Source organism: Zea mays, chromosome 4 (assembly GCF_902167145.1).
Source record: "Zea mays cultivar B73 chromosome 4, Zm-B73-REFERENCE-NAM-5.0, whole genome shotgun sequence".
Classification (NCBI taxonomy): domain Eukaryota; kingdom Viridiplantae; phylum Streptophyta; class Magnoliopsida; order Poales; family Poaceae; genus Zea; species Zea mays.
This window is the reverse complement of record NC_050099.1, coordinates 9,114,473-9,132,913: the sequence shown is the minus strand read 5'-3', so window position 1 is coordinate 9,132,913 and position 18,441 is coordinate 9,114,473. Positions and strand designations below refer to the sequence as shown.

At 40.7% G+C, this 18,441-nt stretch overlaps 1 long non-coding RNA gene across 1 annotated transcript; it reads left to right on the top strand.

Annotated features, from left to right (window-relative positions):
* The first annotated feature begins 11,978 nt into the window (after positions 1-11,978).
* On the top strand, positions 11,979-15,291 carry LOC118476865 (uncharacterized). The gene is made up of 2 exons (XR_004857669.1): positions 11,979-12,104; positions 13,096-15,291. It is a non-coding gene; the product is annotated as an uncharacterized lncRNA (long non-coding RNA).
* Positions 15,292-18,441: the final 3,150 nt, after the last annotated feature.

Genomic DNA, 18,441 nt, shown 5'->3' with positions numbered 1-18,441 from the left:
GTGGCGTCATTTCGTTTCTCCCGCAAAGAAACCCTAGTGGTCACCCTTTCCCCCTTTTGCCCATTCTTGGCCGCCCCCCCTTTCTCCCCCCACACACTTGGCCGCCCCTTCCCCTTTCCCCTTGGCTGACCGCCCTCTCCTCCCATGGAAGCCCCTCTCCACGGCTTCCTCCTCCCTCTAGATCTCCCCCCACGCAGCAAGGATCGAGAAGAGGAGGAGCACGTTGAATTGATGAGGGAGAGAGGATCAATGAGGTGTTCTTCACCATCTATTCTTGAATATTTTCTTGGGGAAAACCCTAGGTGGCTACACTCCAAATCATGCCTAGTACATTTCTTCTTCTTCAATGAAGGCAAGTGAATGTAGCGGTGGTTGCTTCCGTTCTGACCTGTTGTTTCTATTGCCTACACTGCAATATTGAGAAGTATTGGATTCTTTCATAATTGGACTCTATGGTGATGCTTTACTTGCTTGCATTATACTGATGATGATTATGTTTCGAGTAAGGCTCATGAGATTAATTCACACCCCTGAAGGTAAATGAAGTATTATTTGAGGTTGGTAATGTATCTGAAGGTAAATGAAGTATTATTTGAGGTTGTATTTTATGTGAAGGAATTAAGTGAAGTATATTGATAAATGCAGCATGCTATATACATTGCATGATTCACTTGCATCTAAAATTGGGTCGTGACCTATGGTCCGACCGTACTAGTACAACTTAGCATCGTACATTGCCCGAGGAGGGGTACGATGCGGCTTCATACCCTTAGAGGTTTGAAGGCAGAGGACATATGCATTGCATTCATATGCATTCATTGAAGTGATTTTTGCGAATGATGTGGTTTTATACCCTCAGAGGTATGAAGACAGAGTACCTACACATTGCATTCCTATGCATACATTGAAGTGATATTTGCAGGTATTGTTGACGCAGGGAAGTGTTATACAACCTATTGTGGTTGTTCGAGGAAATGAGATGGTATTGGTTATATTGGGACTACTGAGTTCTATATCTACAAGTATTTTTGATCTTAATTGTGATTCTTTTAAAATGTTGATTAATTCAATTTGTGGTTTAAATATCTTGTCAAAACAATTCGCTTGCTGAGATGTTTCATCTCACTCTTGCATTACTCAATGCAGGTGCTTGTTGCTCATCAAGGGAAGTGGGAAGTAGCAGCACATCCACCTTCACTCTCATAATAACGCTGCTTAGGCACAGTCATGATTTAATTAGAAGCTTCTTGTCAAAGGATGTTTGTTTCTAACTAGTTGTGCACACTGGTTAATTTAGTTCATGTCGTTATGGTTGTCTTCCCATTGCTAGCAGATTATTAATGTCTATTATGTTTTCTTATCATGATATCTATTTATACTTTGTTGCTTCCCCGTTTATGCAATTTTCAAAGGAGATGCTGTCGAAATTTTATATTCGAATGTTAGTGTTGGAGACTTGCTCTCAAATGCTATAAATCAAGAGCAAGGCAACATAAAATGTTAAATAATAACGCCCTTCGTCCTTAAAACATTATTCCCTTCGGGATAATGAATCTTGGACGAAGGTTAATAAGAGCATGATTACGAAGTTGAACCTTCGTAATCATATTTCAATAGGCATTTATAAGATAATACGGAAATGTATAATATGTGTAAATAAATCATATACTAATTATATTACATTTATTTACTATATTGAATCATCAAATACCATAATACCTATGCCTTGGCAAAGATTGAATTCCGAGAGATGCGATTGCAATCGTCAAAAAATGCGTGAACAGTAACGGAATACTGTTCACTATTTATAGGCACAGGACACAGCCTGTGAGGAATTACAAGTATGCCCCTTATAAAAACTTACAACATTGACTCAGACCTTTATGGACTAAAAGGTCATTCTATCTTTAAGTCGGTTTATAATGCCGAAGCTTCACGAAGAAGAACCTTCGGCTATCTTGTACAAACAGCTTCAGCCGAGGACCACTTCTTCTTATAAGACCTTCAGCGACGAAGCATAAACCCAACAGTAGCCCCTTTCGCGGTGCTAGATCGTTTTTCGTAACGAGCTTGATCCATGAAAAAAAAGTCTCTTAAGCTTCGGAGCGCCGAAGGTCTAAAAAACACCTTCCCTGAGCTCGTTGTCGAGAAACGATTCAATCTCCCAGCGTGTAACGGCCCCACCTTGCAGAGTTACTGTTCGGTCTCTGCGGTCCACCATGCAGCGAGTGCGAGCGGGTGTCCGCCTGGTGTAAAAATTCTGGCGCTTCGCCTTCTTACCTGCAGCACTATATAAACAGACGAGTAGGTGTGAAGTTACCACAGCATTCATTGCTATTTGTACTGTTTTGCTGCCAAAATTTTTAACCATCGCCGAAGCTTGTCCGTCGGAATCGAACGAAGCTCCAGCTTTGAAACCTGCTTCGGAGGAAGAAAGTATTAAAGTTTCGCAAGTTCATAGTTAAATGGCCAGAGTGCGTTCTACTGCCAGGGTTGAGCGTGAGGGAGGCGAAACTGAAGCTTCGGAGACTGTTCCCATCTCCGAAGCCATGCAACGATCCGGGCTGGTAGTTTCTGAAGATATTCCTGGTGAGGGTGCAGAACAAACACAACAAGCAGCTGCCGGAGTAGAAGAAGAAGTTATTGAGGAAACTGATCCTGAGGACGATTATCGTATTGCCATGCCAAGTAAGCCCAGCCACTTGGACTTTGGAAAATCCACCGTTTCGAAGGCTGATCTCTCCAAAATGGTAAAGTCAGGCTTTTTCAATGAGGATCAGAAGAAGCTACTACGCTTCGGGGGAGAAGAGACTACCCCGAAGCCGGAAAAGGATGAAATTGTCATTTTTAAGAGCTTTTTAAAGGCTGGATTAAGATTCCCCCTTCACGGGATTATTGCAGAGGTGCTGAAGAGGTTCGGTATCTATTTTCACCAGTTGACCCCTAACGCTATCGTTAGGCTCAGTGTTTATATCTGGGCACTCCGAAGCCAAGCAGTGGAGCCATTTGCGGACAGCTTCTGCCGGGTTCACGAACTGCATTATCAGACGAAGGCTAGAAAGGATGGCTTGCATGATAATTTTGGTTGCTACAACTTTGCTTATCGGAAGACTACGAAGTTTCCTGTAATCAGCTATCGGAGTAAATGGGCAGCAGGGTGGAAGTCTGAGTGGTTTTATGTTAATGTTAATGATGACAAGGAGAAACTCGTGCAAAGTCCACTCGAACTAATCTTCGGAGAAACCCGGCCTCTCTGCAACATGTCAGTAGACGGTACCACACAAAAAGCAATGGATGAATTCAGAATTGTTGCAGAGCATATTAGTACAAGAGACCTGGTTCAGGAGTTCTTGGCTTTCCAAGTCTTTCCTAGTTTAAAAGAATGGGAAATGCCGAAGCTGAAGGGGAAAAAGAAAGAAGGTGAACTTGTGCGCTTGCCTTACTATTTTAAATTTAAGAAATACTTTAAAACACCTTGCCAAGAGTGGTTGGAAACAATTGAAGCAATGTGCAATGAAATACTTGGCAACTATTCCAAGAAAGAAGATCAATTGATGACCGCAGCCTTCGGAACCCGTCCGAAACGAAGGCTAAATCGAGTGTTGGATGCCTTGGGCTTTGATTACCCTGACTATGAAAACCTGAACAAAGGTGCTGGGGGTCAAAAAAGAAAAAGGATAACTGAGGCCGTGAATGAAGAAAAAGAACCATTAAAGAAGAAAATTCCGAAGAAGGGGAAAACGTCTCCGAAGCAACAAATATCCGAAGCAGAAGAAACCCCCGCATCACCTGCTGTTGCTGACGTTGAGGAAATTCTGAAGGTAATGACTGAATCCTTACCTGCGAAGCTAAGTCCACTGGGTCCTCAACTGACAAAGTTTTTTCAGAAGGACAAGGAGCCCGAGAAATCGAAGAAAACAATCAGGGCAAAGAAACAAAGAATTATCACTGTGACAGAGGTGATTGACAAGACGCCGCCAAGAGCTTCGGCCCAAAAAACACAAACGGCTGCAGAGGGGGCAGATATTGAAATTGCACCTTCGGAGGCCGCAGCTGCCGAAGCTGCCTCAGCTGAAGATTTGAATTTGGAGAGCACAATTGAACATATTGACCAAATACTGTTAGACATGGCTGCAGAAGAAGCTACCACTGCTGCCGAAGAGGTCATGACCGTAGCGTCAAAGAAAGGAAAAGAAGTTGCTGATGAAGCTTCAGAAGACGAAGCCTTCATGTTCCAAAACTTGGTTGGAGAACATCTATCCAAAGCTGAAGTAGAAGAACTTAAAGAGTATGCCAAATCTTGCGGATACAAACCTGGGGCACTCCTCTTCGGAGGCGTTGATGATGAGAAATTAGAGTGTATTCGAGACCAAACAGGGGCCAAAGTTATCAGTACTCTGTCCAAGAATATTGGATTCCCGAAGCTAGAAGCAGACATTAGCCGCTACCGACGACAACATGTCGTTGGTAGTTTATTTTACTCCAACTTCAAGGTGAATAACTTGTCCCTTAACTTTTATTGCTTCTAATAAAAACATGTCTGACGAAGGTTGTGTTCGTGTAGAGTATGCTGTTGAGTAAAGCCTTGCAAATGCAGCAAGATCTTGAAGATAAAAAGCATGAAGTTATAATTGGAAATTTGGAAAACAATATAAAGGAGCAATCAGATGCTTTCGAGAAAAAGAACTTTGAGCTCCAGGCAACCGAAGGTTTATTGGCGGAAGCTGAAGCAAAAATATCAGAACTGAACACGAAGCTTCTCCGTCAATCTGAGCAGTTCGAACAAGAAAAACAAGATCTTAATGCAAAACTTGAAGCCGAAGCTCAGCAAAATTCAGATTTGAGAAAACTACTGACAAGTCTTCAAGAAAAATGCTTGGAATTTAGCAACAAGTGCATTCAACGATTAAGAAAGATTTTTTACTCAGTTGGAGCCAGCAGTGAAAAATTCACCCCCTCAGCTGAAGATTTACCGAAGACCTTCGAACATATTGAGGGGGAAATTGACGAGCTCGACGAAGTCATAGCTGGGCACGGTGACTTCTGTGCCTGGGTGGCTTCTCGAGGGACTGCTGCAGCTTTCCTGAAGGCTGGCTGTGATCATGGGAAGATTGTCAACAGGCCAAATTTCACTTTATCACCATCAATCCCGGACGACATTCCCGATCTTGCCCGAAGTATATCGAACAGATTTGTAAAAATGATATGGACAAAAGGAGGGCGAGAGAAGGTTGGAGACGAAGCTCGTAGTCACCTTGAACCAGTAAGAAACCATACCTTGCGCTTACCTTTTCCTGTAAACTTGATTTTGACTTCCAACGACCTTATTCATGTAGGATGACGAAGCCGAAGCTGATGATTAAAAATAACGCCGAAGCCGAAGCTCCTTGGAGATTTAGATAGTAGACTGTAGACAGTACTTGAAAAACTTTTGAGATAACTTTTGTAAATGTAGCCAAAACTTGTCTTTAATGAATTCTGTTCATACCTTGGTATATACCCTTATCCTTCCATTGGTGTATGAGAAATGCTTTGATGTGGACGAAATTTTCTTTTGAGTCGAAGGCGAAAAAACACCTTCCCTTCTTTTCGTACGCAGCGAAGCATAGAAAACAACATTTTCCTTTCTTCTTTGTGCACGAAGCTCTTTTTTCCCTTTCTTTTTTCTCTTTTTGCCGAAGCAACCATTTATGCGATGAAGATGATTATCCTACATATGCCTAGATGAATGTTTATGAATGCAAATGCTATGATGTAATGTGATGTGCAAATGATTGGCCAAACACGTATCCGAAGCCATATTCATAGCCATTATTTTCTTAAAAACAATCACACCTCAGCTCTGCATTCCCTTAGGAACGACTTTGGAGCTTCTTCGCCTTTACTTTTGGCGGAATCAGCGTTGACTTTTCGCTGTAAGCTTTGCATTCCCTTAGGAACGACTTTGGAGCTTCTTCGCCTTTACTTTTGGCGGAATCAGCGTTGACTTTTCGCTGTAAGCTCTGCATTCCCTTAGGAACGACTTTGGAGCTTCTTCGCCTTTACTTTTGGCGGAATCAACGTTGACTTTTCGCTGTAAGCTCTGCATTCCCTTAGGAACGACTTTGGAGCTTCTTCGCCTTTACTTTTTGGCACTCGATGGTGCGCTCTCAGCTTTTACATTTACATTCTTTGGGGGATTTTGCTCTTATAGAACTAAAAAAGAAAATTACATATGCTGGCCCCATTAAAAACCTTTCTCCCCCTTTGGAAAGGAAAAGGGTGCCATGAAAGAAAAAATAAAAAATATGAAAAATTACATCGAATTATACATAATATCGCCGAAGCTCATCCGCATTCCAAGACCTAGGAATGTCGTTGCCGTCCATATCCTTCAATCTGTATGAACCGGGTCTTGACGAAGATGCTACTAAGAAAGGTCCGTCCCATTTCAACTGCAATTTGCCCACTGTTTCTGGGTTGGCCACTCTCCGAAGCACCAAGTGCCCTGGCTCAATATTTTTTAGCCGAACCTTTCTATCCCGCCATTTGACTGTTTCGGCTTGATATTTATTGATATTCTCCACGGCTTGCAGTCTGATCCCTTCTAAAGCATCTTTTTCTATAGCATAAGCAGCTTCGGAATCTGATTCTGCCGAAGCTACTATCCTTATTGATCCGGTTTTAGCTTCCTCTGGAGTTATTGCTTCGTCACCGAATAACAACTTGAATGGAGTGAAGCCTGTAGACCTTGATGTTGTCGTGTTGTGGCTCCACACCACTTTGGTTAACTGATCTGGCCATTTTCCTCTGGGTTGATTGAAGATTAACTTCATTATTCCTGTCATTATAATGCCGTTGGCTCTTTCAACGAGTCCATTTGACTCCGGGTGCCTGACTGATGCAAAATGGATCTTCGTACCAATTTGGTCACAGAAATCCCTGAATGCTTCGGAGTCAAACTGTGTTCCATTGTCCACAGTGATAGCCTTTGGCACCCTGAAACGACAAACAATATTCTGCCAGAAAAACTTTTGGATAGTGGCCGAAGTTATTGTGGCTAAGGGCTTCGCCTCAATCCATTTAGAAAAATATTCCACAGCTACTACAACATATCTCAGGTTCCCTTGGGCCGGTGGTAACGGACCTAACAAGTCAAGACCCCACCTTTGCAATGGCCAAGTGGGTTGTATGAGCTGTGTTAAGGACGAAGGTTGTTTTTGATCTCTTGCACATTTCTGACAACCTTCACACTTTTGAACCAATTCTGCTGCATCCGAAGCTGCCTTCGGCCAATAAAACCCTTGACGGAAAATTTTTCCAAGCAACGGCCTAGATCCGATGTGAGATCCACACAGGCCTGCATGTATTTCTTTCATTAACTCTATACCTTCGGTTCTGGATAAACATTTGAGCAGCGGAGCACAAACTCCATGTTTGTACAGCTCCCCTTCTATCATGACATATGGACGAGCTCTTGCCTCTATCCTCTTGTTATAAGCTTCGTCATCTGAAAGGAATTTACCCTGAAGATAAGAGATGATCTCGGTTCTCCAATCTTCGCTAAAAACAGGAGATATGTTAAGGACTGCTCTTTCAAGAAGTTCCACCGAAGGTGCTTTTATTGTTTCGAAGAACACATCCGAAGGTAAAGGCAGCCCCTGTGCTGCTGACTTAGCCAGCAAATCGGCGTGCTCATTTTGTCCTCGAGGGATATTTTTGACAGAAAATCCTTCGAAGGAAGCTTCAACTCTTCGAACCATATCCAGATATTTTTCAAGCTTCGGATCCTTAGCCTTGCAACTCTTGTCAATATGACCCGAAACAACCTGGGAATCAGTTTTAAGTATGGCCCTTCTGATTCCCATTGCTTTTAACTTCCGAAGACCTAGAATCAATGCTTCGTACTCGGCAATGTTATTTGTGCAATTAAAATCAAGTTTTGCCGCATAACAAGTTTTGACTTTTGAAGGTGAAACCAACACAGCAGCCGCTCCTGCTCCGAAGGTTCCCCAAGATCCATCACAAAACACTGTCCAGGCTTCATTGTCTTTATTCGTTTCCTCATCCTGAGCCCCTGGCGTCCAATCAGCAATAAAGTCTGCCAGCGCCTGTGACTGAATCGAAGATCTATGAACATATTCAATACAAAATTCATTGAGCTCTGCAGCCCATTTTCCAATCCTTCCAGTAGCTTCTCGGTTCCTCATAATATCCTTCAGAGGTTGTGATGAAGGAACAATTATGTTGTAAGCTTGGAAATAGTGCCGAAGCTTCCTGGAGGCCATCAAGACAGCATACAGTACCTTCTCCAACTCTGTATAATTTTTCTTTGATAAACTAAGAACCTCGGAAACAAAATATATTGGGGCCTGCCTTTTGACTTGACCATCAAGCTTCTCCTGGACAAGCGCTGCACTTACCGCTGAGTGCGAAGCTGCCACATATAATAATAAAGGAGCCCCTGGCATTGGTGGAGTCAATGTGGTTAGATCTATTAAATACTGTTTCAGCTCTTCGAAGGCCTTCTGCTGGAGTGGTCCCCATTGAAAGACTTCGGCCGACTTCAGCACTTCGAAGAATGGTAAGTTTCTCTCTGCTGATCTGGATATGAATCTATTGAGAGATGCCAATCTTCCTGTCAATCTTTGAGCCCCCTTCTTTGTAGTTGGTGGTTCCATCCGAAGTATAGCTTCAATTTTACTTGGATTAGCTTCAATTCCCTTTGTTGAAACCAAGCATCCAAGAAATTTTTCCTTCTTTACTCCGAAGACGCATTTTTCTGGATTTAACTTTAAGCCGGCTTGCCTGAAACTGGCGAAGGTCTCCTGGAGATCGGCAATATGATTCTCCTGCTTCGTGCTTTTTACAATGATGTCATCAACATAAGTTAGCACATTTCGGCCTATTTGAGATTGGAGAACCTTCGCAGTCATTCGGCTGAAACTTCCTCCAGCGTTCTTGAGCCCCTCAGGCATCCGAAGATAGCAATATGTGCCACTTGGAGTTATGAAGCTAGTCTTCGGCTCATCTTCCTTCTTCATCCAAATTTGGTGATAGCCTGAATAACAGTCTAACAGACTCATGAGCTCTGAAGAAGCTGCTGCATCAACTAAAGAATCTATCCTTGGTAGTGGGAATTCATCCTTCGGACAAGCCTTGTTAAGATCTGTAAAATCGATGCACATTCGCCACTTGCCATTGGCCTTTTTTACCATAACAGTGTTAGCTAGCCATTCTGGGTACTTCACTTCTCTGATAACTCCTGCACTGAGGAGTCTTTTGACTTCGTTGCGAGCACCTTCGGCCTTATCATCTGACATTTTCCGAAGCCTTTGCTTTCTGGGTCTGAAGGATGGATCGACATTGAGCGAGTGCTCAATAACATCTCTATTGACTCCGCAGAGATCATTGGCCAACCATGCAAAAACATCTTTGTTATTGAACAAAAACCTTATCAAAGTTTTCTCCTGCTCTTCGGATAATTGAGAGCCTAACAGCACCCTCTCCTCTGCTATGTCCTCACATAAGAGCATAGGCTTCGGCTGATCTGCTGAAGCTGCTTTCTCCCTTCTGAATTTGTACTGTTCACAAGCTTCAGCTCCATCTATGTTATGGATTGCTTTTGAGTCAGTCCAATTGCCTTCGGCCCTTCTTGCAGCTTCCTGACTTCCATGGATAGCAATGGGTCCCTGATCCGAAGGTATCTTCATGCAAAGATAGGCAGGATGAAGGATTGCTTCGAAGGCATTGAGGGTACCGCGACCAATAATTGCATTGTAAGGGTATTCCATATCGACAATGTCAAACACAACTTGCTCAGTTCTAGTGTTGTTGATGAACCCGAAGGTCACTGACATGGTAATCTTTCCCAGTGCTACAATCTGTCTTCCTCCGAAGCCACAGAGAGGATGTGTAGCATCATGAATCTTATCTTCTGGCTCTTGCATCTGTCTGAAGGCCTTAGCAAATATGATGTCAGCTGCACTGCCTGTATCAACCAAAACATTGTGGACCAGAAATCCTTTAATAACACAAGAGATAACCATGGCATCGTTGTGTGGGTAATCTTTGAGCTGAAGGTCCTCTTGGGAGAAGGTAATAGGAATGTGAGACCATCTTGACTTGATGAAGGGTCCTTGCACCCCAACATGCTGTACTCTTCTCTGTGCCTCCTTCTTCTGTTTCTTGTTAGCTGGCTCTGAGGACGAGCCACCTGTGATCGGGAGCACCAGCTTCGGGTCCGAAGCAGCTCCAGCTTGGTTGTTGAACGAAGCCATCAGCTCAAAAAGTGGAAGTGAGTTCACCGGAGGTGGGCGCCAATGTTGGAGACTTGCTCTCAAATGCTATAAATCAAGAGCAAGGCAACATAAAATGTTAAATAATAACGCCCTTCGTCCTTAAAACATTATTCCCTTCGGGATAATGAATCTTGGACGAAGGTTAATAAGAGCATGATTACGAAGTTGAACCTTCGTAATCATATTTCAATAGGCATTTATAAGATAATACGGAAAGGTATAATATGTGTAAATAAATCATATACTAATTATATTACATTTATTTACTATATTGAATCATCAAATACCATAATACCTATGCCTTGGCAAAGATTGAATTCCGAGAGATGCGATTGCAATCGTCAAAAAATGCGTGAACAGTAACGGAATACTGTTCACTATTTATAGGCACAGGACACAGCCTGTGAGGAATTACAAGTATGCCCCTTATAAAAACTTACAACATTGACTCAGACCTTTATGGACTAAAAGGTCATTCTATCTTTAAGTCGGTTTATAATGCCGAAGCTTCACGAAGAAGAACCTTCGGCTATCTTGTACAAACAGCTTCAGCCGAGGACCACTTCTTCTTATAAGACCTTCGGCGACGAAGCATAAACCCAACAGTTAGATATGTAGTTTAGTAGCATTCTGGGGTGTTTGTGGATCCCGGGGTGTTACAGCTCTGGCCATCGACATTGCGGCGGCCACCGCCTATGCCACCTACGGCCAGCCTACCTATCAACACTGCATGCTACAACCTCTGCTCTGGCTCTCCTCCGGCACGCGTGCACCAAAGAGAGGGAGGCATAAACTATATTTACGTCCACGGTAAAAAAACTATACACATGAAAAAGTCAAAGACAATATACAATTTATATATGTAGACAAAACCCTTGATAAATAATGTGGACGGTGTAATACAAATTAAAAATCATGGCCAACAAATGTGGATAATTTAATTAGGACTGCAAAATTCATGTCTGACAAAACAACTTTCTTGTTTTGACTTTAGGGGTGCTCCTAGTAGCATATATGACTCTAAATGTTTCTTGCAATAGCTTATTCTTCAGCGGGTGGTAGGGACGGGATCCACGACTACCCTAAGATGTAGTGTATCCCGATAAAGGGTATTGCCTGCACATAGGTCAGAGTTGAGGTTACCATTGGAGACATCCCAGGATCGTAACACTTCAAAGTGGCATAGTAGTACCCCCTATAAAAAAAGAATGCAACCCAACAACACCTTTCATCAGTATACATAATCAACAACACCTTTAATCACACAATCATATACAAACAAAGGAGAGGATGTAATGGACGTAGGAGTGGTACCTCTTGACAGTTTCGACGTCCTGACCATCAAATATTATGCCTATAATCTCCTTACCTATATCGGTGTAGGAGTATATCACAGGCGTGCCCACCCTACCCAAGTAAATTTTTTCTCCTTACCCCTAGATTGTGCAAGTCTTGAATGCCAACTATAATACCCTAAAAACCAAAACCATGTTTATAATCCTAATATGGTGTGTCCTACTGATGATCGGAGACCGTAGATGCATAGATATCGTCGAGACGATTCTGATCGACTACTAGTTTGCCTTGTTTGGAGTCTGAATGAGTTTTTTCAAGTGCCGGTCGATCTGAGCCATTGGATATTAGGATTGAGGGAGTTTTCTTCTATTTATACCTCCCTAACCCTAGCAGCCACGTCCTCCCACCCTAGCAGCCATCCCCTTTTGTGCCTTGCCCAAGAGAAGAAAGGAAGAACAAGGGAGAGAAGAGAGGGAAGATTAGGGCACACAGTCGCCTGTCGTCGTCATCGTTCCTCTTCAAGAATTGGTTGGATTTCCTTTCCTCTCTCCATTGTCCCCACTTGATGGATGTTTTACCTTGTTTTGGATGAGTTTTAGGCCCTGCAATTAGCCCTTTATGTTGGATTAGATAGGAGATTAGATTTTTGATCTCGAAATTAGTCTCTGCAGAATAACAGATTCGATAGTTTTTGTTCATGCCAGTTTTCCGTGGTCTTAGAGGCCTCAAAAAAAATAAAAAGTATATTTATGAGTTGTAGATAATTTAGATATCTTTCCGTGGCCGCGAAGAACACCTCAATCGGACATCAGATCAGAAAGTTATTGCAGTTTTATTATAGCAGTTTTTCAGTCTCATAATTCTGTGCAGAATCTGTTCTATTAAGATTTAGGCAATTTTATCAACAGAATTCAACCTTGGGTTCGTAAGAAAAGTTGTAGATAATTTCATAAGCTTTCCAGATTGTTGAAGAGTGCATTCATATGGATTATGAAACTCTAGTTATGTTTGTTTTACGGTGGCTGTTTCTGTTGGCCTGACAGAAATGAGCGGGTCTGTTCACTGGTAGGTTTCATCAAGTAAATGGCCGAATTGGCTCTCCCAGCTATGGAGACTTTTGTAGAGGGATAAAAGTTCTTACTTCCAGCAGAATTTCATGATTTTTGGTTGAGTAGTTTGTGAGATATCGAATTTTTAAAGTTAACTATGCGGCTGTCTAAAACAGATTCAGTCAGTTATCTTGTAATATGTTTTAGACTTATAGATGGCAGAATTTAATTATCTATTGAATACCGAAGTTGTAGAGTCTTTTGTGTAGATACTTCTAGAGTATTTGTTTGATATCACCACTATTATAATTTTAAAGATACAAAATTAACAAACAGCGCTGCTGCTGTTTGACATGTGGTTCACGGTGGGAGTCTTTTCACCAGGTCTTGGTTTCAAGCGTAGGAACGATTTGTTGATTGTTGGCAAATGTTTATGAAATATTTGTACTAAGTTTTATGCCCCGCAACAGGTGGTTATGCTCCGGATCATGCTTAGTACATTTTCTTCTTCGATGAAGGCAAGTGAATGTAGCGGTGGTTGCTACTGTTTTGACTTGTTGTTTCATCGCCTACACTCTAGTATTCAGAATCATCGAATTCTTTCGTAATTGAACTCTATGGGATGTTTTACTTGATTATATTATATTGATGCTTAATCATATATTGATGATGATGATGATTCGAGTATGACCCACGAGATTAATTCACACTCCTGAAGGTGAATGAAGTATTATTTGAGGTTTGTATTGTATCTGAAGGTAAACGAAGTATTGTTTGAGGTTTGTATTGTATTTGAAGGAAGTGAAGTATATTGATAAATGCAGCATGCCATATACATTGCATGATTCACTTGCATCTGAAGTTTTGTCGTGACCTATGGTCCGACCGTACCGGTACAACTTAGCATCGTACGTTGCCCGAGGAGGGGTACGATGCGGCTTCATACCCTTAGAGGTATGAAGGCAGAGGACATATGCATTGCATTCATATGCATTCATTGAAGTGATATTTGCAGATGGTGTGGTTTTATACTCTAAGAGATATGAAGGCAGAGGACTTACACATTGCATTCCTATGCATACATTGAAGTGATATTTGAAGGTATTGTTGACGCAGGGAAGTGTTATACAACCTATTGTGGTCGTTCGAGGAAATGAGATGGCATTGGTTATTTTGGGACTATTGAGTTCTATATCTACAAGTATTTCTGATCTCAATTGTGATCCCTTTTTAAATGTTGATTAATTCAATTCTTTTGGTTTAAATATCTCGTCAAAATATTTTACTTGCTGAGATGTTTCATCTCACTCTTGCATTACTCAATGCAGGTACTTAATTCATGTTGGGAATGAGGGAAGTAGCAGCACGTCCACCTTCACTCTCATAATAACGCTGCCCAGGCACAACCATGATTTAATTAGAAACTTCTTGTCAAGGATGTTTGTTTTTAACTAGTCGTGCACACTAGTTAATTCAGTTTATGTCGTTATGGTTATCTTCCCATTGCTAGCAGATTATTAATGTCTAGTATGTTTTCTTATCATGATATCTGTTTATACTCTGTTGCTTCCACGTTTATGCAAATTTCCAAAGGAGATACTGTCGAAATTTTATATATGAATGTTAGTTGTGTAGTTTAGTAGCATTTCAGGGTGTTTGTGGATCCTGGGGTGTTACAGTTGGTATCAAAGCATAGGCTTTAGATTCTTGGCAATTTGAAGATAAATTTGACACACTTGCACATATAGGAAGGTTGTGGGTTCAAATATCTTTGATATATGTTAATGTCTTTGAAGTGCAGATGAAATAATTTCACCCTCCCTAATCCTTTACGGTGATGTGGTAAGTTGTTTATGACTTAATGCCTGATATAATTCATTTCTAAATTTTGATATTGTTTATTAATAAGATTGATATCGCTGTTCTTTTGTGAGATTGAAGTCGTTATTATGCTTGTGATATACGTGTATGCCTATGTTGTTTTCAACATGTTTTTCATGGTTGAGTTTTATTACAATAATATTGTTATATATGTTTGATCGAGGATGTTTCCAAGAGGAGTGTGAATTGCATGTTTTGGGTTACAAGGTAACCATCGATTTGGATTTAAGTTGTTGGGCGGTTGGTGGATAGCTCCAACTATCTTTGCAAGGAATGATTGTTTATGCCGAGAAACCAGTTCTGAAAGAAATGAATATTGGTACTTTTATATGGATTTTGGGGGGAAAGTCTTTACATAGCTAGCCAGAGTGGATAACATGTCTCCCTTCTATCTTGTGTTTTAGTAGCCACAAAGCCTAGATGTGGTTTAAAGTGGTTGCATGTTAGTCATGCTAATTGTAGAATAAATCTTTTATTTTCTTGATCCATTGATTATATATTAATACGTTGAGGATCTGATGGTTATCTCCCTGATGCATGCTTGTGGAGCCATTGTTGGACCACTTATCTATTGGTTTGAATGAAGTCATTGCCTAGCCTAGAGTTGGTTGGGTGTGGTAAGTCACCTATTTCTAAATGATGTGGTTCTTACATCAGATTGAGATGTTTGTCATGTGTGTGAAGGATTACAGGGTTATTATTGACCCTATATGTCTGGTACTTTGAGTGCATCGTATGATGGAATGAAATGTAAGTTTCTGAACTACAGTAGATGAAGACTTATATTATGAGTAGGTTAACCTTACTAGTTTGGATATTTTTTTAGTTGAGTTGTTGGATGAAGTATAGTGACATTAGTTAAGCAAAGTATTGTGTTGTTTTTGTGCTGTCAGTGCTCTTTGTGGAGTTTTTGGCATTTGTTCGATGAACTGTGCCGCACAGAATGTTATTGGCTTCTTGTTGGCTTTATTGCTCCATTAGTTCTGTAGACTTTCTCCCTTTTGTGGGGTGTAAAGAACGTTAGATTACATGATTATCTTTTTCATGACGTCAAGAACAAGGTTTAGGAAGATTAGGAGTTTTGTTTCAATAGAACGACTTGTTTCGTGGTGCTTTGATGTGAGGTGTTTGATCTTCTTATGCATTCATCTGGTGTGGATGTTTGACAATTGAATTAAAATGAATTGTTGAAGTTGGTAAGAGTTGTTCTTAGTGCATATTACCTCTTCATAAAAAGAGTGTTGTTTTAAGACATTGATCTTGATGTATAGTTGCATCCAAATTCAATGATAGCAAATCCTAGTGTTGATTGCACCTATGACAATGCCTTGGGAATTCATTTTATATTGTTTTATGATTGTTGTCAAGGTGTGTCATTTTCTTTGGTAAATTAGTCGGACTTAGAGGTTATTTCATGAAAAACTCTTTTCATGATCTCGTCAAGGCTACTAGTCTACTATATGAGTCTATTTAGGGTGTTTGGTCGAGTTTTACCGTTGGTGAATGTCTTGATTTGTAGAAGTGGCTGAATTCGAGGACGAATTCTTTTAAGGGGGGTAGAATATAATACCCTAAAAACCAAACCAGGTTTATAATCCTAATATGGTGTGTCCTACTGATGATCGGAGACCGTAGATGCATAGATATCGTCGAGACGATTCCGATCGACTACTAGTTTGCCTTGTTTGGAGTCTGAATGAGTTTTTTCAAGTGCCGGTCGATCTGAGCCATTGGATATTAGGATTGAGGGAGTTTTCTTCTATTTATACCTCCCTAACCCTAGCAGCCACGTCCTCCCACCCTAGCAGCCATCCCCTTTTGTGCCTTGCCCAAGAGAAGAAAGGAAGAACAAGGGAGAGAAGAGAGGGAAGATTAGGGCACACAGTCGCCTGTCGTCGTCATCGTTCCTCTTCAAGAATTGGTTGGATTTCCTTTCCTCTCTCCATTGTCCCCACTTGATGGATGTTTTACCTTGTTTTGGATGAGTTTTAAGCCCTGCAATTAGCCCTTTATGTTGGATTAGATGGGAGATTAGATTTTTGATCTCGAAATTAGTCTCTTCAGAATAACAGATTCGATAGTTTTTGTTCATGCCAGTTTTCCGTGGTCTTAGATGCCTCAAAAAAATAAAAAGTATATTTATGAGTTGTAGATAATTTAGATATATTTCCGTGGCCACGAAGAACACCTCAATTGGACATCAGATCAGAAAGTTATTGCAGTTTTATTATAGCAGTTTTTCAGTCTCATAATTCTGTGCAGAATCTGTTCTATTAAGATTTAGGCAATTTTATCAACAGAATTCAACCTTGGGTTTGTAAGAAAAGTTGTAGACAATTTCATAAGCTTTCCAGATTGTTAAAGAGTGCATTCATATGAATTATGAAACTCTAGTTATGTTTGTTTTACGGTGGCTGTTTCTGTTGGCCTGACAGAAATGAGCGGGTCTGTTCACTGGTAGGTTTCATCAAGTAAATGGCCGAATTGGCTCTCCCAGCTATGGAGACTTTTGTAGAGGGATAAAAGTTCTTACTTCCAGCAGAATTTCATGATTTTTGGTTGAGTAGTTTGTGAGATATCGAATTTTTAAAGTTAACTATGCGGCTGTCTAAAACAGATTCAGTCAGTTATCTTGTAATATGTTTTAGACTTATAGATGGCAGAATTTAATTATCTATTGAATACCGAAGTTGTAGAGTCTTTTGTGTAGATACTTCTAGAGTATTTGTTTGATATCACCACTGTTATAATTTTAAAGATACAAAATTAACAAACAGCGCTGCTGCTGTTTGACATGTGGTTCACGGTGGGAGTCTTTTCACCAGGTCTTGGTTTCAAGTGTAGGAACGATTTGTTGATTGTTGGCAAATGTTTATGAAATATTTGTACTAAGTTTTATGCCCCGCAACAGGTGGTTATGCTCCGGATCATGCTTAGTACATTTTCTTCTTCGATGAAGGCAAGTGAATGTAGCGGTGGTTGCTACCGTTTTGACTTGTTGTTTCATCGCCTACACTCTAGTATTCAGAATCATCGAATTCTTTCGTAATTGAACTCTATGGGATGCTTTACTTGATTGTATTATATTGATGCTTAATCATATATTGATGATGATGATGATTCGAGTATGACCCACGAGATTAATTCACACTCCTGAAGGTGAATGAAGTATTATTTGAGGTTTGTATTGTATCTGAAGGTAAACAAAGTATTGTTTGAGGTTTGTATTGTATTTGAAGGAAGTGAAGTATATTGATAAATGCAGCATGCCATATACATTGCATGATTCACTTGCATCTGAAGTTTTGTCGTGACCTATGGTCCGACCGTACCGGTACAACTTAGCATCGTACGTTGCCCGAGGAGGGGTACGATGCGGCTTCATACCCTTAGAGGTATGAAGGCAGAGGACATATGCATTGCATTCATATGCATTCATTGAACTGATATTTGCAGATGGTGTGGTTTTATACTCTAAGAGATATGAAGGCAGAGGACTTACACATTGCATTCCTATGCATACATTGAAGTGATATTTGCAGGTATTGTTGACGCAGGGAAGTGTTATACAACCTATTGTGGTCGTTCGAGGAAATGAGATGGCATTGGTTATTTTGGGACTATTGAGTTCTATATCTACAAGTATTTCTGATCTCAATTGTGATCCCTTTTAAAATGTTGATTAATTCAATTCTTTTGGTTTAAATATCTCGTCAAAATATTTTACTTGCTGAGATGTTTCATCTCACTCTTGCATTACTCAATGCAGGTACTTAATTCATGTTGGGAATGAGGGAAGTAGCAGCACGTCCACCTTCACTCTCATAATAACGCTGCCCAGGCACAACCATGATTTAATTAGAAACTTCTTGTCAAGGATGTTTGTTTTTAACTAGTCGTGCACACTAGTTAATTCAGTTTATGTCGTTATGGTT